The sequence below is a fragment of the Corythoichthys intestinalis genome, chromosome 1 (genome assembly GCF_030265065.1).
Source record: "Corythoichthys intestinalis isolate RoL2023-P3 chromosome 1, ASM3026506v1, whole genome shotgun sequence".
Lineage (NCBI taxonomy): Eukaryota > Metazoa > Chordata > Actinopteri > Syngnathiformes > Syngnathidae > Corythoichthys > Corythoichthys intestinalis.
The window spans coordinates 50,451,206-50,474,524 of NC_080395.1; the positions used below are offsets into that span (position 1 = coordinate 50,451,206).

A 23,319-nucleotide genomic window follows, 5' to 3' on the forward strand; every position below is an offset into this window, starting at 1 on the left:
TTTTAATAAGGATAGTATGCAAACAATGACAGAAGGCGGAAAATTAAGTAAGTGAACCATTACATTTAAAATGTTGTGCCTACTTGGCCCATTCTTCTCTACAAAACTGCTGTGGTTCAGTCAGATTCCTGGGATGTCTGGCATGAATCACCGTCTTTTGGTCATGCCACTACATCTCAATGGGGTTCAAGACAAAAACTTGTATTTTGTTCTTCTGAAACCATTCTGATGTTGATTTACTTCTGTGTTTTGGATGATTGTCGTGTTGCAGCATCCATCCTCTTGTTAGCTTCAACCGTCAGACAGACATTTTCAGGTTTTCCTGCAAAACATCCTGATGAACTTTTGAATCCATTCTTCCATTAATAATTGCAAGTTGTCCAGGCCCTGAGGTAGAAAACAGCCCCAAATCATGATGCTCCCTCCACCATGCTTCACGGTGGGGATGAGGTGTTGATGTTGGTGAGCTGTTCCATTTGTCCTCCACACATGACGTTGTTTGTTATTCCCAAAATATTCAACTTTGGTTTCATCAGTCCACAAAATATTTTTACCAAAACTTCTGTGGAGTGTCCAAGTGCCTTTTTGCGAACATTAAACCATCAACAGTTATTATTATTATTTTTTTAGAGACAGGAGTGGCTTCCTCCGTGGAATCCTCCCATGAACACCATTCTTGGCTATAGTTTTACATATAGTTGATGCTTGCACAGAGATTTTGGACTGCGCCAGTGATTTCTGTAAGTCTTTAGCAGACACTCTTGGGTTCTTTTTTTACCTCTCTGACTAGTCTGCGTGGAACTCTTGTCGTCATCTTTGTTGGCCGGCCACTCCTTGGGAGAGAAGCAACAGTGCTAAACTCTTCATCTGTAGACAACTTCTCTGACTGTCGATTGTTGAACATCCAGACTTATAGAGATGGTTTTGTATCCTTTCCCAGGTTTATACAAATCAACAATCCCTGATCGCAGGTCTTCAAGCAGCTCTTTTGACCGAGCCATGATGCACATCAGATAATGCTTCTCATCAAGTCAGTTCTTACCAGGTGTGTGTTTTATAGTGGGCTGGACAGCTTTAAACCATTCATCAGTGATTGGGTACACACTTGACTTAAATTGTTTGGTAAAAATAGTTTCAATTGCTCTTTAGGTTCTCTTAGGAGAGGGTTCACTTACTTATTAATCCTTGTTCTGTCATTGTTTGCATGCTATCCTCATTAAAATATAAAAATGTTTGGGCGGTTTTAGTTAAAGCAGACACTGTTTTTACATTCATGTTATTTATGACAAAGATCAGATCACATTTGATGGTGTTTTTATGCAGAAATGTGAGAAATTCCTATAGGGTCAGATACCTTTTCAAACTATTGTAACAATGGCCTTACTGCAATCAAAAGTAAGGGGTCTATGATCTGGTTTTGGTAGCTCGCCTTCTCATGTTTTCCTGTGTTTCTTGTCCTTGATTTGTTTCTCCATTAGTGTATACAAGTAAGTTGACAGCCATGCTCCTTATGTTTCATCTACTCAGCTTCCACCAGCCACTCGTGTCCTGTCCAGGTGGTCCTTGTTGTCTCTCCACTTTGTTTGTAGTTAGTTCCCTGCTTTCTTTCAGTTCTCGACTGTTTTTATTCTATACGTCAATCAAACTACATTGCTCATTTAATTGTCTGTCGGTAAAGAGGAATTTTCTTCATTAATGGACATTATCGGGTCATTACATGGGTCTTTGAATGGACTTGATCATATTCTAACATTTATAAGTTATTAGTAAATCTTAAAGTTTTCTTATCTCAAATCCCTTTCACCATTATTTCTGAGTTGAGATGGTTGTGGTACTTTACCAGAAACATCTTCTCGATATTCATTTGTATTCCTTATTGGTTCCTAGGGTACCAAAGAAATGAGCAGCTTAATAAGAAATGTAAAGCTCCCACGCTGACATTTTTTGTTTAGCTGTTAGCTTGCCTGTAAATGAAGATGTGACAAAGGGTGAGGATTGGGTTAGGGTTAGGGAATCTGGCAGTATTGCTGCTCTTTCTGCATATGAGAAGTGTTGCAAATAAATGAAGAATTTACAGCAATTTTATTTGTAAAAATACCGCAATGGAAGAGTGGTTAGCTTTACTGATGGGTATTAATGTGAGATTTTTGTGTGTGTGTTTTTTCAATGAGAAAATTGGCCCATCGATAGGATGGTTTTCTTAATCTGTGTGAGCCTTGTGATTGACAGGTGTTTGGTTTAGGCTGTGCACGTACCTTGCTTTTTGCCGGAAATCCTCTGGGATGCTTCAGCTCCCTTGTGACCCTAGTCCAAATCAAGTTCCATGCTATACGTACGGGCCTGACCCTAACCTATAACCCCTACTCCAACAAATTTAGCTTACTACATCAAATCTAGTCATTTTAACTAAGATTATAATGGAATACTGTCCATTAGAGTATTTCCTCAATATATTTCTTGTAGCACAAGTAACCAGGTGGCTGTAAAGTTTACCGAATGTAGAACCTGATCTGGAAACCCATAAAGTACAAATAACAAATATTATCATAGAGAGGGCTGCATAATAGGAAGTCGTTTCTCAGCACTACTGATTAAGTAGAGTCAAGTGTGTACATAGATTCCCACACGCACTATGCAATGCAGGATGAGTTTAGAATGCATCCCAGTAGGTTTTCCACCGGTGCCCAATCATTTACATTGTAGTTATCTGAAGAAAGGAACACAAGGTGATGTGACAACCACACCATCGATCGCTTTGGCCTGATTAGCTCTACGTCGAAGGAAACTAATCAGATACATCGATCATGAAACACTTTTTAACGCTTCCCCTGGCAATAATATGATTTTTCTCAAGTCAAATAACTGGTTATCTATTGAGAGTGTGGTGGCAGACATTTGAGATTTGAAGATTTCCTAAGGGACACTGAAACACTCAGTAGCCTGATTTTTTTTTTTTTTTTTTTTTAAGCATTTAGCATCACTCCACTCACCGTGATAAAATGCTATTTCATTACCTGTAGAACCGCCATGATTGCTGTAAACTTGATTTGTAGGACTCATAGCAACAAGGGTTGTTACACACCAAACACCACCTGTGAGGGCTTCATCACTAGTATTGCTGCTTTCATTTTTGTCCAGAAGAGGAGGCTGTGTTCCCTGCAAACAACAGGATGCCGTCAGTATGAAATACAGTTCAGTCTAGCTAAGGGACTTGATGCCATTAGCAGATAAAAACATGGGGAGGTTGGTTGAAATGCACTTGGATTTGGATGTACTGTATGAGATCTACTATAGGAACGGCTTAAAATGCACTTGGATGTATGAGATCTACTAGGAACGTCTTGAAAGTTTTTATGTATTTCAGCTGTGTATAAGAGCTTTCAGTCAACTTGAGACATTACATGATTATTTGATAATTTGTCATAACATTGGTTGCATTACAACAAATCAGTTACAATATGCAAATATTAATGAGTACAAAACTCACATACAGTATCCAGTATGAGACACTATTATTGCAAAGAGAGTCATTTCTTGACAGCCATTTTTATTTACCCATTTAAACATTCACATTCTTAACATACGTACAGTGGGGCAAATAAGTATTTAGTCAACCTCTAATTGTGCAAGTTCTGCCACTTAAAAATATTATATAGGCCTGTAATTGTGAACATGGGTAAACCTCAACCATGAGAGACAGAATGTGGAAAAAAAACCTAGAAAGTCACATTGTTTGATTTTTAAAGAATTTATTTGCAAATCATGGTGGAAAATAAGTATTTGATCAGTACCAAAAATTCATCTCAATACTTCGTTATGTACCCTTTGTTGGCAATAACGGAGGCCAAACGTTTTCTGTAACTCTTCACAACTTTTTAACACACTGTTGCTGGTATTTTGGCCCATTCCCCCATGCAGTTCTCCTCTAGAGCAGTGATGTTTTGGGACTGTCGTTGGGCAACACGGGCTTTCAACTCCCTCCACAGATTTTCTATGGGGTTGAGATCTGGAGACTGGCAAGGCCACTCCAGGACCTTGAAATGCTTCTTACGAGGCCACTCCATTGTTGCCCTGGCTGTGTGTTTGGGATCATTGTCACGCTGAAAGACCCATCCACGTCTCATCTTCAATGCCCTTGCTGATGGATGGAGATCTTCACTCAATATCTCTCGATACATGGCCCCATTCATTCTTTCCTTTACACAGATCCTGGTCCCTATGCAGAAAAACAGTCCCAAAGCATGATGTTTCCACCCCCATGCTTCACAGTGGGTATGGTGTTCTTCAGATGCAATTCAGTATTCTTTCTCCTCCAAACACGAGAACCTGTGTTTCTACCAAACAGTTCTATTTTGGTTTCATCTGACCATAACACATTCTGCTAGTCCTCTTCTGGATCATCCAAATGCTCTCTAGTGAACCGCAGACGGGCCTGGACGTGTACTTTCTTCAGCAGGGGGACACGTCTGGCAGTACAGGATCTGAGTCCTGGGCGGCGCATTGTGTTACTGATAGTCAGTGTTGGGAGTAACGCCGTTATAAATAACGCCGTTACGTAACGGCGTTATTTTTTTCAGTAACGGGGTAATCTAACTAATTACTTTTTCCGCCGTTACAATGCCGTTACCGTTACTGACAGTCAAAAGCGGTGCATTACTTACTCTGAATAAATTGAAGAAACTACCAGCCGTGTCGAGTCGACTCTCTGCTCTGTTGATTTGTCATCCAAGACTTGGGGTGCGTTCAGGTTCGAGAATAGCGCACGTACTTCTGACTCCAAGCTGTTTGTCCCTGCTCATTCAATTAGACAACGCTTTCCAAAGTTTGGTAACATTTCTGTGTTTGCTACACATGATGCTAGCCTCGTTCCCATCTCCCACTGTCAGCCAGCAATAATTCTGCTTCCATCTCGAGGACGGCAGACGCTTTGAAGGTGACGTGAATTGTCGGGAAATGAGCCTACCTGAATGCAGCCCCTCGAGAGATGCGATGGAAGTGATTGTGATTGGCTGAGGGTTAGAGTCATGTGTCGTGGTAAGCCAATCAGAGCTGGTGATTTCACAAGCAAACTGGAACAGCGCGTGCGGCAAACACACGCAAAACAGATGCACAGGGTCGGGATGGCAGAGCATTCAGAAGAAAATTTGTCCTTTAAGAGGTGGAGATATAGACACTATTTCATGTTTGTCGAAATTAAAGGAAAGAACCTGCATGTAATGTGTAATTTATGTCCCGGGGCAAAGCTTTTGTCGACATCTGTGATAAGCAATTCAAATCTGCTGAAGCACCTAACAAGTTAACTACCTGTCTGTTCTTCTCTATTCCACTGACTCGAATACTGCTCAGATAATGTCAAATTCTTTGACATACAACAAGTTCTTTTTAAAGTAACGGAAATAGTTACTTTCCCTGGTAACTAGTTACTTTTACTATAGAGTAATTAAGTTACTAACTCAGTTACTTTTTGGAAGAAGTAGTGAGTAATGTAACTAATTACTTTTTTAAAGTAACGTGCCCAACACTGCTGATAGTAGCCTTTGTTACTGTGGTCCCAGCTCTCTGTAGGTTATTCACTAGGTCCCCACGTGTGCTTCTGGGATTTTTGCTCACCGTTCTTGTTATCATTTTGACGCCACGGGGTGAGATCTTGCATGGAGCCCCAGACTGAGGGAGATTATCAGTGGTCTTGTATGTCTTCCATTTTCTAATAATTGCTCCCACAGTTGATTTGTTTACACCAAGCGTTTTACCTATTGCAGATTCAGTCTTCCCAGTCTGGTGCAGGTCTACAAATTTGTCTTTGGTGTCCTTTGGCAGCTCTTTGGCCTTGGCCATAGTGGAGTTTGGAGTGCGACTGACTGACTGACATTGTGGACAGGTGTCTTTTATACCGATAATGGATTAAAACAGGTGCCATTTTTCAGGTAACGAGTGGAGCCTCGTTAGACCTCGTTAGAAGAAGTTAGACCTCTTTGACAGCCAGAAATTTTGCTTGTTTGTAGGTGACCAAATACTAATTTTCCATTCTAATTTGGAAATAAATTCTTTAAAATCAAACAACGTGATTTTCTGTTTTTTTTTTCCACATTCTGTCTGTCATAGTTGAGGTTTACCCATGTTGACAATCACAGGCCTCTCTAATCTTTTCAAGTAGGAGAACTTGCACATTTGGTGGTTGACTAAATACTTATTTGCCCCACTGGATATATTTAAACCTTGTAAGGGACAGTGGTCACTCCAGTGGATATGTATTCAAAAGATATGATTAGTTTAACTCATTCATTGCCAGCCCAGGTCACAGAGTATGTGTTGTAGTCGTTAGTAAAAGAGAAACACCCATTGACGGCAATAGCTGGAAGCCATCGAACGATGGCTTCCAGCACCTCCTAGTTGAAATGGGTTGGACATTGATTGCTGTCAATGGCAGCCAAAGAGTTAAACTATGTGAGGTCATAAGAGGTTACACAAAACATAAAATAATAAATTAATAAAATTCCCTGAACATAATGCATACAGGCCACACTTACCTGAATTTCTGTCTCTATTCTAGCTTTTTTTTTTTAATTTATTACAATTTGTTTTCATTATTTTTTTTTTAATTTAAAAAATAATAAATGTATTTTTTTTCATTTAGAAAAATGTATATTTTTAAATTAATTTTGAAAATGTTTATTTTAAGTCATTTATTCCAATTCACTGTACATACCGTAATTGGTTGTTTTTCCATTGGATCCTTCAACTGATTAGTTAATTGAATTTATTGAAAATATATGCGGGCACCACTAATCCTACAATTGATCGTCAAATGGGGGCTGCAAAATATTGCCTCGCATTCCGCAACTGAGCCTTTAGCTGCACGTTTCAGACCCCTGTCCTAGATGATATAATAAAAATATTTAGGGGAGAAAAAAAAATCATAATTCATGCATGATAGGGTTAAGAAACACACAGTTTCTTAAAGTGAAAATGCATTTATTCAGTAATCCACATGCACTTCAATAAAAACCTCTCTTGTGTCTCATTCAAAAAAGTAAATGAATTTTTTTGTTAGGTAGAATTTCTGATTCAGCTGAATACAGTAGTTTTAATGTCTGAACATCCTCAAAAGAAAGTCAATAAAAGGATTCCCCCCTGCTAGTTGGCAGTGTGACAACCCTTAACACTGAGCATTGTTTAATTGATTATAGATGTAATTTTCATTATTAACAAAAGGGGGCAGGATCCATACATTGATTAAACGTCCATTCTGTGCAGGACCAGTAATTGTGCAGTGATTCCAATAAGCAAACAGCTTTAGAGAGTTCAGCTTTGTTGTTGTCGACTGGATTAAACTTGACTGCACTTTATATTGTGTGACTTACATCATCACATGATGTTTACCTGTCTACATCTGAACATGCTCCAATATGCTAACAACTTTGGTACATGTAACACCCTCTTGACATTTGTGCTAGTGCATTGACGGTGATCACACATAACAATAATGTAACATTCCTTCCAGTCTGCCACAGCCTTAGGCTAAGCATTAGAACAGTGCCTTGCAGCTCCTCTTCTGACAAAATGTACACGTCTCAATTCATGTCTGTTTTATTGTCACTTGTCACTTGGCTTTAGCTGCTTATCTATCTTGTGAGTTTTTGTTGGAAACATTAGGCAGTTGCATGTCTTGTTTGATTCATTTCACCCACCTTCTTTTATGGCTGTTTAAAGCTTTTCTGGCTGTAAAGTCTGGATATCACAATGGTGAACCTACCTTATGGCCAACATTATTTCTATTAGCATAAGGAAAAAGATTTCATATTTTATATTGCAGCTGGGCAATAAAAATATTATGATCCATATCTACTGGAAACCTTCAGGTTTGTTTTTTATAAAACGCAGGGAAGGATTTCTTCTCCTACGAAGGTGACAAGTATGTTGTCATTTTTATCAAGCAGGAGGACCAAAACACTATTTAAAAGATATTGATAATATCGTGGAAAGGTGGTACATCCTGTTCGTAGGCCAAGGATGAATACAAGTAATTTTATTGAAGCACTGGAGAGTTATCTATAATCTGTTTACTTTTGAAAAAAAGTTGTTTCAAAAATTTTTTTCTTAAAATTTGTCAAGATTAGCACCCCCTCCCCTTTTTCCCTCTAGAGAATAATACTAATATGAATCTTACGACAGCATGAAGATGTACAGTTCAATACTGTTGCACATTTGGTCTCGACATAACAAAAATGTCCCTTGACTTTGGTGTCACAAAAACTTTTCTTGTGCACATATAACTCCTAATTTGGATCCAAGGCAAGACTGTGACATTTGGCAAAAACGTTCAAAACAAAAACAAACAAAAAAACATTAAGCAAGATCTAGCAGACAAATGTGGCCAGATGTCCTCTGGAGGTTGAAAACTCCCAAGGAAGTGCACGTCCCATCAGTGTGCTCGACAGTTAATGTCTCATGCACCCATCAACATTTGAACAGTCCTTATGCATGATGGTGTGTGACTTAAAAGCCTGCCTGGTCACATCTGATTAGCGGATGCCTAATCAGACAAGTCCCTGAACATGTGGACTACAGTGAAAATCTGAGGTTTATCTAGGAGACATCTGAACGGAGTCAGGGTGTAAAAAAAAATAAAAATAAAAACTGAACAAAATGAGATTCAGAATGTAAACACAAGTAGTAATCTTATTCCTTCTTTCTTTCATTTTCTTTTTTGTTTCTTTCTGTGGCCCATCTGTTCAATGGAGTCTGAGTTAATCATTTCTGGCTTTTTACAGGACTTCTGAGACACCAACCTCAACATACCTGTTAACTGTTTGATTGATGCCACACTAATACACACAAATTCCTCCAAATATTATGTTCACACTTACATCTTATAGCATCCAATATGACAGCACCAAAAATGTACCAAATACTGTATATTGAGTTTGAGAAAGATAAAAAAATAAAAGAAATATTGCAATTGTTTGGATGGTAAATAATCATTCACTCATATTGAAAGATGGCAGAAATTGTGGTAAGACACTCATTTCTTGATAATGCGTCCATTAGTAGGCCACATGATGATGGCGAATTGAGAAAACACTTTTTGCGGCAGCGTTTTATGAGGTTTAGGAAACCAGCCAGAGATGACTACTCAGAAGAGGATGTGACATCAGACTCGGGGGGTTGGGTTAGGGGAAAGCATCAGTGCAGCCACAGCTCTTCACTCGGCAGGTCCCTACATTCTAAAATATTGAAAAGCTTTTGTTGTGCCTAGTTAAACATTCACTGATGTGACACAAACTGTGAACAATGCCATTTCACACGCACGGAAAGTCCTCCCTCTTTGTATAATTTATGATCAAGAACTGCAGAGGTGGTACACTGTTTTCTCTTAACATCATTGAGCTTGCATAAGAAAAACCTATGAAAATCAATTATATGTTTAAATGTCAAACATAACACTCATATAATAGTAAGAATAAAGAAAAAGCCAACCACAAGCAGCTCATCAGAGCATTTTCAAATTTTTCTAGGCCACATTTTAATGCTCTAGAAAAATTACGTAACCCATTTGTTGTCAGGAAAGATGACCAATAGCTGTCATTCAGGAAAGCATTTACTAGTTTGTTTTCCATATTTACAGTGCACATTTTCAAAACCGTCTTGATTAATATTTCAAAAGAAGGCCTCTAGCGCTTTACCTTGTTCAAATTGTGCCACGCTGTTCGGACAAAAGATGTCTAACCAAGCATTTAAGAAAAAATAAAACTTATGTATGTGTTGAAGGACATCATTTTAGCAAGGCATAAATCAATGTAGTTCAAAAACACTCCAAATGACTGTACAAATAAATCCAAGGTTCTTGCATCCAATGCTAACTATGGCTGTCAAACGATTAAAATTTTTAATCGAGTTAATTACAGCTTAAAAATTAATTAATCACAATTCAAACCATCTATAAAATATGCCATATTTTTCTGTAAATTATTGTTGGAATGGAGCGATAAGACACAAGACGGATATATACATTCAACATACGGTACATAAGTACTGTATTTGTTTATTATAACAATAAATCAACAAGATGGCATTAACATTATTAACATTCTCTTAAAGCGATCCATGGATAGAAAGACTTGTAGTTCTTAAAAGATAAATGTTAGTAAAAGTTATAGAAATTTTATATTAAAACCCCTCTTAATGTTTTCGTTTTATTAAAATTTGGAAAATTTTCAATCAAAAAATAAACTAGTAGCTCGCCATTGTTGATGTCAATAATTACACCATGCTCACTCATGGTACTAACCCATAAAATCAGTTGGACTCAAACGCCAGCAGAGGGCGCCAAACACCAAAAAACAAGTAACAAGCGGACATTACATTGTATTGTCATTTTAGTCTGAGCGGGGCATGTGCGTTAATTGTGTCAAATATTTTAACGTGATTAATTAAAAAAATTAATTACAGCCCGTTAACGCGAAATTTTGACAGCCCTAATGCTAACCATTATAATTCATGATTGTAACATTGTGTTGTTTTATTAAATTACTAACTGAATGACAATTATTTTAATTGAACTTCCCTAAATCTGTTGCAAGGTCGGACGAAAATAGCCATGCACACACGATTCCCAGTATACAAGACTTGAGCTTGAATTACGTATCCCTCTCATTCAAAGAAAAAAAACAGAAGATTAAAAAGAACTCATAATTGTAGTCATATAATTCCCCCCGTCCCACATATAAATCCAAACAAAGTTAGATTATTGTTAAACCCTATCTAGGGAGCTCATGCAAATGATTTATTTTGGCAGCACTTGGTTGTGCTGGGCTGATCAGTAGTGTAGTTCATGGCAAAATGCTCTCATGATGCTCTCATAATGAATAAATAATTTCATCATCACAGTTGGGAATCTAATTCCTACTGACATTTAATGAACACATTTTTAGAACACATGGAGGTATGGGTCAGCAATTCAAACTCTAGCTACATATTTGGTGCTGTACATGCGTGTGCGTGTGTGTGTATCATAGACAAAACAAACCCAACACGGAGCAACCCAGGGACACTCCAACTATAATTGTGTAGGTGGCATTTAAGGAATACTCACACAACAGGGGTCAATTTATCTTCAGGTCACTGAAAATGACATCATCAAACCGCTATTAACTCTGCAAATAATTCTAGCTCTGCTGCCTCTCTATCGATGACGCCTTTGCTCAAAACAAACAGGCTGCTCCTAGCTTTGCCCTCAATCTAAAAACCATAACCTCAGAGTGGATGACCGAGAAATGGCTATCTATACAGCAGAGGACCAAAATTGAACAACTAGAAATGACAAGGCAAACAATCCTGAGCAACCATTTTCCCCGTCACCTCTGCCTTTGCCCTCCACCATCACTTCATTTCTCCTTCTAGTGGAATTGCTCTTTTATGTACAACACTGTCACACTCTAATGATATTAGGTAGAATTACACAACTCAAACTGGCCATTTTGATGATAATGCTCAATTTAAAAAAAAAAATTGCCAATGAACTGTTTCTGCCATTTTTTCTTTTCTTTCTTCATATTTCTTTCAATAAAGGAGATCATCAGTAAACGACATACAAGTCCTAACATGCAAAAGGTGCCGCCCAATGGGTTTCTCCAGTCTGCAGCACCACACTTTAATAATTAATGTGGTCTTTCTAATACTAAATAAAGTGGATGTCACTGCACTCAGGTGCATTTTATCTCCCACACGGTACACTATAATTGCACTTTTAATGGAGCACGTGTTCATTAGATAAAACAATATAACTTTTCATCAAACCTAATGAAAATACATTTTATGTACATAGATTGCAATCCTCATTTTGCAGCCAAACTGCTTCAAGCTTTTGTATAAAATACAGAGTCAAAAAAAAAAAAACTGAAAACATTTGGTTGCACGTGAATTGCTGAGGCCAAAGAAGACACACACAAAAATAAATAAATAAATAAAAATCAACGAGTGAACCCATCCTGATCGACTGTCTCACTCCCTCAGTGAGCACATATTGTATATTCCTGCTGTTTCAATTTGCAATGGCATTGCAGTGCAATAAAAGCACAGACATAGAAGAGAGGTTATGGCAGCAGCATGACACATTGATCAATAGCCATGGTGACTTGCTCCTCTTCACGTGCACCTTCAACCGCATCGCCACCTTTACCCCCAATCGATGAACTTCCCTGAGTAAACAGATCTGTCCCAACGCTCGCTTCTCCTCACTGTAAGAGGATCCTGCTCCTCCTCCTTCTCTTCCTTGTCCGACCCGAGTCACATGGAGAAACCAGATAGTTTCTTGCAGTGTTATTGCTTTGCTAACTGTCCGCTGAAGTAAGAAGGCTAAATAAAGACCTAATAGTGTACATCATCTCCGTAATCTCCATCATCTCCATCACTGATATTCAGTGTTGGGCATGTTACTTTAAAAAAGTAATTAGTTACATTACTCACTACTTCTTCCAAAAAGTAACTGAGTTAGTAACTGAATTACTCTATAGTAAAAGTAACTAGTTACCAGGAAAAGTAACTATTTCCGTTACTTTAAAAAGAACTTGTTGTATGTCAAAGAATTTGAAATTTTCTGAGCAGTATTCGAGTCAGTGGAATAGAGAAGAACAAAGAGGTAGTTAACTTGTTAGGTGCTTCAGCAGATTTGAATTGCTTACCACAGATGTCGACAAAAGCTTTGCCCCGGGAGATAAATTACACATTACATGCAGATTCTTTCCTTTAATCTCGACAAACTTGAAATAGTGTCTATAGCTCCACCTCTTAAAGGACAATTTTTCTTCTGAATGCTCTGCCATCCCGACTCTGTGCATCTGTTTTGCGTGTGTGTGTTTGCCGCACGCGCTGTTCCGGTTTGCTTGTGAAATCATTGGCTCTGATTGGCTTACAATGACACATGACTCTAACCCTCAGCCAATCACAATCACTTCCATCGCATCTCTCGAGGGGCTGCATTTAGGTAGGCTCGTTTCCTGACAATTCACGTCACCTTCAAAGCGTCTGCCGTCCTCAAGATGGAAGCAGAATTATTGCTGGCTGACAGTGGGAGATGGGAATGAGGCTAGCATCAGGTGTAGCAAACACAGAAACGTTATCAAACTTTGGAAAGCATTGTCTAATTGAATGAGCAGGGACAAACAGCTTGGAGTCAGAAGTACGTGCGCTATTCTCGAACCTGAACGCACCCCAAGTCTTGGATGACAAATCAACAGAGCAGAGAGTCAACTCGACACGGCTGGTAGTTTCTTCAATTTATTCAGAGTAAGTAACGCACCGCTTTTGACCGTCAGTAACGGTAACGGCGTTGTTACGGCGGAAAAAGTAATTAGTTAGATTACCCCGTTACTGTAAAAATAAAGCCGTTAAGTAACGGCGTTATTTATAACGGCGTTACTCCCAACACTGCTGATATTATGTACTCCAAATGAGCCGTTTTGAAAACTACTGATACTGACTGTACGTTGTTTTCTTGGGTCAAGCAAACGTCAGTATAAAATTAACAGAAATCCTGTCTGTCAACCCTCCTGTTTTCCATCCTAAACTTACACACAATTGTGCAAAAACACATTTTTCATGTAGATTGTCCTCCTGAGATTCTTGAGTGAGTTGTTGCCAAATTTCTGCTTATTCTGGATTAGATACAGTTACATGCTGGCATAGACTTCATAATGTATTGACGGGACACAGGGCGCGGAGCTGATAAATAGGGGGCCTGCATTGTTGGCGAGGCCGTCAAAGCTGACTGAGTGGAATCACAGACAAAGAGCTTTTTTCGTTGAAAATTCATGTGAATAAATGTTTCAATGTCCCCAAATTCTTGATAGATATGGACGTAAAAGACTTTCGATTCTTGGTTAAAAGCAAAAAAAACAAACAAACGCGCAGTTAGCATTTATTTTACGTAAAGTTTGCGAACTATGATGCCAATGCAGTAGCAACTAATTTCTCCCATTTGATTTTTTCACAATGTTTCAAAATGCATGCATAGTACGAGAAATAACATAATTACCTTGAATCCTCAAAGAAATCACTCCTGAGAAAATCCTTCCAGTTTGTATGCAGTACAGCTTTCGTATATTTTCAACAGAAATCCGGCGTTAGATTGCTGCGTGCGTGTGTTTGTGAATAGCTCCTTTTGATGTGGGCGGCCCCCTACTTCAATGCGAGGCACACTGCATGACTGATCTGACCCGTCAATACATTATGAAGTCTATGATGCTGGATTTGTTGCCAGCCAGTCACACAGCACATGTACAGCTACACCAGTACTTCTCAAATAGTGGGGCGGGCACCCTCAGGGGGTGTACAGCGATGTTGAGGGGGGCGCAAGTCACCTCGGCAACATACTATTTTGCCTTAATAGAATAACGTGTAATTGCACACCCGCTCAGTGGGTGGTGGTGGCGCTCTCATTTTCGGAATATGCACAGTACTTTTTAACTGAACAAGACCACACAGCAACGAGCACGGAGATATGAACAACTGAGACGAGGAAATATGACGATACATATTTAGCGTTTCATTTCACTTTTAATACAGTGGGGGACGAGGAAATCCCTGTATTTTTACTGTGTCTAAAAATGTTGGCAGTGGCCAGCATGAAGCCAAATCCATTAAGACGTAACTGAAAGACATTAGACCCCAATCACATAGATAAGCCGCTTGATTTCGCAACGAAAGAGTGCCGATTATTGCCGGCAATCATCCCGCTTTGTGAGTGTTATGTCAGTAAACCAGAGAGCACTATTAGCATCATACAAGGTGGCATACCAAGTTGTCCAGTGCAAAATAACCCCACACCATAGCAAAGGAGCTGATACTGTCTGCAGCAAAAACAAAAACCGTCCCTCTGTTCAATGACACTGTCAATTTTGTTCTATTATTATTTTTTTGGTCAAATTGTTTAGCATATTGTAATCTTAGTTAATGTCTCTAAATAATTTGAATTATTATTATTATTTTTTAAATTAAATTCTAATTTTCAGTATCAAATGGTCAAAAAATATACTTTTAGTTCATCTGTACAGTTTAGATGTGACTTCTTTTTTTTTTGAATTAAGGCAAATTGATGCTATTTGTCTTTTCTGTTAAAAACTATGTCAATAAAGCTATACTTCATTGCAAGTCTATATTACTTTTTTTCTTTAATGTTAACAAGGACACAATATTATGCAGAGGTGTACTTATTATAATTTTATAGACAAATTATACTCTTTACAGTGGCAGCGGAGAGTTGGGGGCTCGAAATGTTTACGTCTTCCTGAGGGGGGGCGTAATACAAAATTACTGAGAAGCACTGAGCTAGACACACTGAACATGCACATTAGAAATTAAGATTTTTTGTTTAATCTTACAAGTTTGTTTTTTCTGTTTGAAGGAAACCAAGCATAAGGTGAACAAGCAAATTCCACACAGGATGGCCAGAGCAGATTCAAAGCTGAGACTTCATAACATGATTACCAGTAGTTCACTAAACTGCGTACATAATGTATTATTATGTTGCTATATGAAAAATGCAAATATAAAGAATATGTTTTTTTTTTTTACCCCCACTAGATTGTTATATAAACATTCAGCAAAACTACAGATCATTTTAAAGAGTTGGGGTCAGCTAAAATATGGTGGCATGAGTAAAATGGCAAATTTCTTCTCACTTAAAAACATTATCAAGAATGTTCTTCTTACTTCATGCAATTCTGATGGATAAACTCTGAATGTCAACCAAGTGTTATCCCGACTTCTCACGTAAAGGATTTCAACAGCACTCAGCGTGGCAGCCGTGTGAGAAAGGACAGATCCCTCCATCACTGCAGATCTTATACACTGACTTACTATTTTATTTAATCTTCCATCTGGAAAGCCAGTCTGCTAAGACACAGCACCAAATGTGACCTGTTTGATTCTTAATGAAATGTTCTCATGCTTGCCTTTGATTAAAAACTTTTGAGACTTGGATACATCTTTAGCAGATGTTAATAGACTTATAAAATCGCTAGTACATATTCGAAATCCTCAGCACTATATTATATTGGACTCCCCCCTATCTACAAGGTAACATGAACAGAATCCTCAGGAGCCCGAGAACATCAAACTGTTCATTCTTGAAACAATCCAGCCATAGAGAGGGAAGATGCAGACCAATCTATATCTCCTGTGACCCTCAGTAACATGTCTTTAAGCTCGCTAATTAGATTTGGAGATACCACGTGCAGGGATGGCCTCGGAGGCCAGTTTGCGATCACAAATGGATCTGCTTAATATTGGAGATTAATAGAGAAATATGTAATCTTATCCATGATTGAAGCTATGATCTGGTTAGTGAGAAACATGATGGATGTGTACGGGCTGGTGCACGAGAGTTGCCTTAACCCTTTTAAGACAAGATTGCTTTGCAGGTTATATGCAGTTAAAAGGCACTGTGGTGCAGCAATCATAATAGCCGACGTGTATGAGTAGTCTCTTGATTAATGAATGTTGCTTGCATCTAACTTAATCCAAGTTTGTTGAACCTCTTTAATTACTTGCAGTTGCTAGTAATAACATGGCTCTTCAGTAATCGATATTACCCTCTACTTCAATTAAAAAGACAGCTTTTATATTACATTTCAGTTGACTGTGCAGGTGTAACTCATGTTGTCGCTGGTGCGCATATTCCAAAATAACGTATGAATGTAAGAATACCGGTAAAAATATTAATAGCACCAGATGTTTGTTATGAAAGAAAGTGGAAATAGCTGATTATATAGTTTACTTGAAAACATGAAAATCACCTAGTTACACATAGTAATTGATTACAAAGATTGTACAGTAACTACAACAAAGTAATGATCTTAACCCTCTAGGGACAGTGGTCACTACAATGGACAGCTACTTAAATTTGGCACTTGAGACCTTTAACCCTTTGTAGAGCAAGTGACTATTTTTGGTAATTTATTATTATTATTATTTGACACTTAAGACCTTTTATTCATTTGTATAGTCTTTTTATGTTATTATAATTATACATTATTTTACAAATTAATTACATTTTTGATAAAAATTAGATTAGTTAAATTAATTGAAAGCAGATATACACACTGGTTACGGCCCTAAGTAACACTCTAAAATTTATATTTTTTTCCCCTCCATAGCACTTAACTCATTTCACTAATCGCGATAGACATTAAATTTATCTAAAGCGTGAAGACTGGCTGTGAATGCACATGTTTGTGTGCCATTGACAGCGCCAGATGTCCAATTTGACTAGGAGGAAGGAATGAACAAACATTCATTCTAGACATGTGCGTTGACTGGTTTCAAGGTATGCCGTGGTATGACAACTTCAAAGTTTCAAAACCGCAAAAATGTTCTGTCATTTCTCTAAAGAATTTAGAAATGATTTTTTTATGTCCCAAAAATGCATGGAGAAATCCCTTGCTTGCGGCTGCAAAGCTCAATTCTCCCCCACCGGTTTTTTGCTCAGTGTCAGTTGCCCCTTTCCCACTGAAACTAGTGGGTCAACGCGCGTTTTTTCCAAGCCAATGCAACCCACTATTAATTGGCATTTGGCACCTTTCCCATTGACAAAAAAAGCCGTGTCTTTTTTTTTTTTTTTCCCCCACCCGTCTTACCCCCCACCCCTCCTCAGCCGTGCAGAAGGTTACGTGACGTCACCACGTTAAAATACGCGTCGACAAATGCACCGAATTCATTCAATTCAAAGAAGTAAACAATGCACAGCATGATGGAAGCCTCTTTTCCGTTTGTGTTCTCTGTTTTCATGCTTTTTACTGCCCTCAAAATGGTCGAAATGCGGCAAAGGATCAACACTCTGCTTGTGCTGGGGCAACGGAGGCGACGTGAATTCTTCTTCTTCTACTAGCTTTGTTGTTAGCATCGACGTAACAACGGTTGTGGGGCGTGTTAAATGGGAGCCGACTGGCATGTTGTTATGACGCATCACGTAAGAGCCTACGTCACCACGTAGATTAGGGTGTTGACTGTTGACCCGGGGTTTTGCTTTCACACTGCATGACGATCAGAGCCGAGGTGATTTTAACGTGGGTCGCTTGGCGGGTTGATTGACACGGGTCGAGGCGGGTCACTGCACCTTTCCCACTGCCACCAAAAGCCGATTGTTAGTGGGTTGACACGGGTTTTTTGGCCAGAGGGAAAGGGGTAATTGAGTCAGTCGAAGTGAACTTTTTCCCCCCATCGAAGACAACTAAATCGCTGGTATGGGAATACTTCGGCTACAGAAAAAGTTACAGACAGTTGCGGCTCGGAGGAGGACCAACCGACATGTAAAACATGTTTGCGGAGGGTGGCTGCCGAGGAGGCAATACCTCCAATGTGATTTCGCATTCATACAAAATTAAAGATTAGTAAACACTGTCATGAATGTTTCCCATCAGCTACAAGAGTTAACTCTAGCGTATTTAGTGTGTATAGCGGTGGTAAATCATGTTTTTTTTTTTTTTTTTTCTCTCTCTGGCAACTATCTGCGTTGAGAAAGAGAGTGTGTGTACAATGTAAACATGATACAAGTCACACACATGTGCTTTTTATGGAAAATAATTCATTTATTTTTGTTCTGATGATAATAATGTTGAGCTGTGGCTGTGCATTAAGGCTCACCTAAAGGACTGCATTTTTAAAATTTTATTTAGAATATATTAGTTTTTTTTTCATATTTATTTTAACATTATACTTATAGACTTATGGTCCAATTTGCTAATATGTTTTGAAAAATAAAAATCCTGATCAATAGAAAAAAGTTGTTTTTTTTTTAAAACCCAGACATCACAGTAACACATTTTAAAGCTGTAATTGCAATACCGTGATACCGTGAAACGGTGATATTTTGACCGTCAGAATATCATAACGGCACATGCCTAATTCATTCGCTCTTCCAGTCAAAATGGATTGGACGTCTAGCGCCGTCAGTGGCAGGCAATGAGTTATATTAGTTCCCTGTAAGGGTAAAAAAAAAAAAAAAAATCAAATTATGTGCATGAAAGAGTTAAAAACTTTCAATGAATGGCGTGATAAAGTTATGATGTTTCATTCATGGTCTTTCTGAGAGGGAAGTGAGACACTATTCCTGTGCAGGGATAGGTGTCGAGACAAAGAATAAAAGTCTAATAAAAGATCTGATTCAATATGCATTACAGGAGGGCCACTGAGTGGCTTGACGATGTGGATTGCACGCCACTGTCTTTGCAGTGCTTTACCCGCTGAACGCTATAAGGGGACACCACTATTATTACAACATCAGATTACAATGTTATGTTTCATAGACTCAAACAATCTGCATCAATATTTGAGGCCTTCGAGGCTGTTTGGGAGGGATTATCTCACACATCTCTTAATACATTCCTAAAGTAATGGTTTGGGATGGTAAATTTGCCTTGTCGTTCAGATGCCTGTTGAGACAATGACAGTGTAACCAACATAAACTCAAGAGGATTAATTTAATACAGCCAACAATAGTGGATATTCACCCTCATTGGATCATGTGATTTATCATAAGTAATAATCCAAAATTATTTTGTACCATAAATTAAGGTACAAAATAATTTTGGAAAGTATGTAAAAAAAATAAAAATAAAATAAACTACACATATGTCACTTTTAAACGGGATATAAGTAGAAAAAGTGAGTGAACAAAAAGACGGTGCTTGCTGACTGGGAAAATTGAATTCCAAATTTGAGTACAGTGGTACCTCTACATACGAAGTTAATTAGTTCCAGGACCTTGTTTGTCAGTCGAAATGGTTGTAAGTCGAGCAGGATTTTCCCAAAAGAATAAATTAAAATTCCATTAATTTGTTCCACAGCCTGAAAACCTACACTAAATCCTTGATAAATACTGCTGGTACTATTACAAATGGCAATTACACATAGCAAAACAAATATGTTATTAATAAAAACTGGAATAATCAAATAATAATAATTCCTGTAGTACTGTAAGGAATCGAGTTCTAATGCGACGTGTTTTGCGTGCTGTACCTGAACTCACCGTGTCGCTGACGTGACAGAGCGAGGGAGAGGTGCGGTTCAGATTTAATTTCTCTTTTAATGTTCTATTGAGAACACCGTCAACTGCGCTGGACAGTAGGCGTGTTGTTTTGCACAAGTTCTGAAGTAAATGATAAAAACCTGATGAAGCTGGCAATTTCTTTGGCGATGATACCACAATAATAATTGTCACCTTAACTTATAAATACTGGCAAACTGAGGTCGGAGGAGGACCGTGGAGATCGTCGACATCCTGCGGCCGTATTGTTGAGCCAGTTCACGGATGCGTACCCCATGCCCTTATTTTCCAATCATTTCCCTCTTCATTTCAATGGTAAGCGTTACCTTTTTCCTTGTTTCACCACCTGCAATAACCTTCTTGGAACCTGTGTTGATTTCTCTCACAGGCAATCCGCCATGCGTCCGTCTGCGGGGCTGTCATGTCGTCGTTTTTCGAGCATGTCGACGGATGTAGAAACAAATGGCCAGTCTAACTTTACGTGGATGTCGAAAAGATCGTGTGTCGAAGCGATCGTATGTCGAGGTACCACTGTACAGTAATTTTCGGATTATAGACCACTACTTTTTTCATCCAGTTTTGGCACAATATACAATGTGGACACCTGTGTCAAATACAGTTTTACAGTCAGATGCACCTTATAGTCCAAAAGTTACAGTTGTTAATAATAATAATAATAATAATAATAATAACATCCTCTCCGTCATTATCATTGTTATCATCATCATCATAATACTACATCTTACCAAAAAAATAATTAAGGATTAGCATGAATTCTTTGGCTGTAGATGTATTCAGCCTCTGCACTGTTGAATTAGTGTTGAATTATAGTAGAACATCCACTTATTGATTTAGAGTTAAAAAAAAAAAAATCTTACATGCTTGATGCACAAGCTATTTTGGGATGCATCTTGTAGTGTGTGTAAAACGACGGGGTCGAAGCTGCATTTAAGTGTTAAATCACTGAGAAAAAAAGCTTCTGTCCCCGGCAGAGCCTTGTTAGTCACTCTTGATACATAATGACTCATGCCTCACGGGCAAACTAATTATCAGGTGCTTAACAGGCTGAACCTACAACACAGCTGCCAAAGACCTGTGAGGGATAGTAGGCACATGACCACCACCTTCATCTCATCTTCTTCCTGTCTTGTTTTCCTCTCCTTGCTTTGCTTCTCTCCCCCTTTTCTGTGTTCTCCCAGAGTACCAGCTGGGAAACTGGCCTTGGGATATGAGCTAGAAGCATACAACCATATGCCAGATATTTTCATGGAAGGTGTGTTTGTAGCAGAGAGTGGGGGAGGATTATCTTTTTGAAATGTAATAGAATGTAATTGCTAAGTAGGACACTTATCTAGTAGGGGTTTGTGTTCCTCTTTCTATGCATGTTCTTCAGAATCACCAATGCCTTCAATTAAAAATAATATATGTCCCTTTCAAACACAAAATAAAACAAAAACACTATAAAAAGAAGGGAGACTGCAGGGAAGAGACTGCTAAGAAGCAAACACAGCTTGCTCATTAGTTACTTTGTTTTTGGACTAAGGCCAAATTTCTCTGGGTCATAAACTCATCGAAAACAAGGAATCTATGTCGCTGATGCAGCATAGTGTACAGAACACGTACATCTCTTTCCAGCACAGTCTATTATACTCTTATGCGAGTCACGCCACGCCACCCCTTGTCAATTTGTTTACAAGGGAAGAGCAAATGATACTGAACCCCACGTTGCTCCTGGTGCTGTGTCACCAGTAGGTGGATGGCGAGATAGTGTAAAGTGCTTTGAGTGCCTTGAAAGGTGGAAAAGCGCTATATAAGTATAACACCAAATGCATCCGCTGCCACTGGGAGATTGTCTTATTGATTTGGAATGATATCTGCCACAAGATGGCTGAGGTAGCAAGGGGTCAAAGTTCAAATCAGTCTCTGACAGTTTCCTAAGGACTTTTAACTTTTGAGGATTTTTGTTATCAAAGGGAATAACATAGGTTATATGGAAGTGAGTTTTGTGCCCATTCCCTTCCAGGGGAAAAAAATATTTGCTTGTTTTTATGTCAAAAGAAAGAAATACTATACAATCATAATCTTATTTTCAGAGAACAATATGATCATCTAAAGTGGGATTCAAGATGTTTAAGGGACCTACAGCTAGTAAATATTTTCTCTGCCTGTGTGCTTTTTGGTACTGTTTACAGAGGAATCTAACCTTAGTTCTTTTAACTGTTATTACGCAGTATAGACTCCAGCAGTAGCTCTACCCATTGAACAGGTGAGGAACCCAGACAGAGACAGTGTCCCATTTGTGGCTGTCTCCTTTCTGAATCAGCTTTGCTCTCCCTTAATGCCATTCTTCTGGATACATCCTATCTGTTTGTGTTATGCCCTCCTTCGTTAACCTCTCAGCTAGCTGAATCAAAGTTCAGGGCAGACCTCAGACACAGCGATTCAGATAAGAGGAGCACCCTACACCCTCTTATTGCCTCCAGCCCAGAGATATATGGATCTGCAGGGGCTAATAGCAAAGTATTGACAGGGAAATGGTGTGCTTATCCTGCTACTGCATGCTGGCGAGAGCCCCCCAAAGCAGATGGGACATACTTTGGGGAGAGGAGGAGGAGGGTGAAGAGATGTGGTAGAATTGCACTGGGACAAATTAGAGTCTTTATTGCTTTATTTCAGCTAATTTGTCTGTGCATTTGAAACTAAAAGCATACGAAACCCAAATCCAAACACAGACTCAAACCAAATACTGTAAACTCAGTATACAGCAGGTCTTTAATTATTTGTCTATTGGCCTTTCAGTCAGTCTTATCACTTGTCTGTGATTCTGCATGTAAGTATAAGAATTTGCATTTTCTTACATCTTGTATCTGACTGTGTATGCTGTACGTAATTTACAGAAACATTTATCATGTTTCTTGACACTTGGAGACCAAGGTCCACAGCCCTTTAAAGTTATTCAATATTTTGTCTGTTCATTAATAGAGGCGCATTTGTCACAGACATAAAAGAGCATCAATACTAGGCAACAGCAAATGATATAGGCTGTCTTCATGTAGAAGGTATGTTTAATTCTTTAGTCAGTAGGTTATCACGAAAGATCTTGGCAGCACAATGCTTTGTGTATGATCCTTTATCAAGCACACTGTAATCCTGCACTTTGGTTAGTGAGGGATTGGAACTTAAAGTGCATGTTACACAATATAAAAACATCTTAAACAGCATTATAACGTGAATTAAAATCATATTTCGAGACGATTCGACTATATACAACAATTTGG

The 23,319-nt window shown here is 38.6% G+C and overlaps 1 long non-coding RNA gene across 1 annotated transcript in view; it reads right to left on the minus strand.

Moving 5' to 3' along the window:
• LOC130913964 (uncharacterized) overlaps positions 1–23,319 on the minus strand; it is a 33,563-nt gene that overhangs the window by 4,644 nt on the left and 5,600 nt on the right. The window contains exon 2 of the long non-coding RNA XR_009062834.1: positions 3,015–3,156. This is a non-coding gene — a long non-coding RNA (uncharacterized LOC130913964). The remainder of the gene's footprint in view (positions 1–3,014; positions 3,157–23,319) is intronic.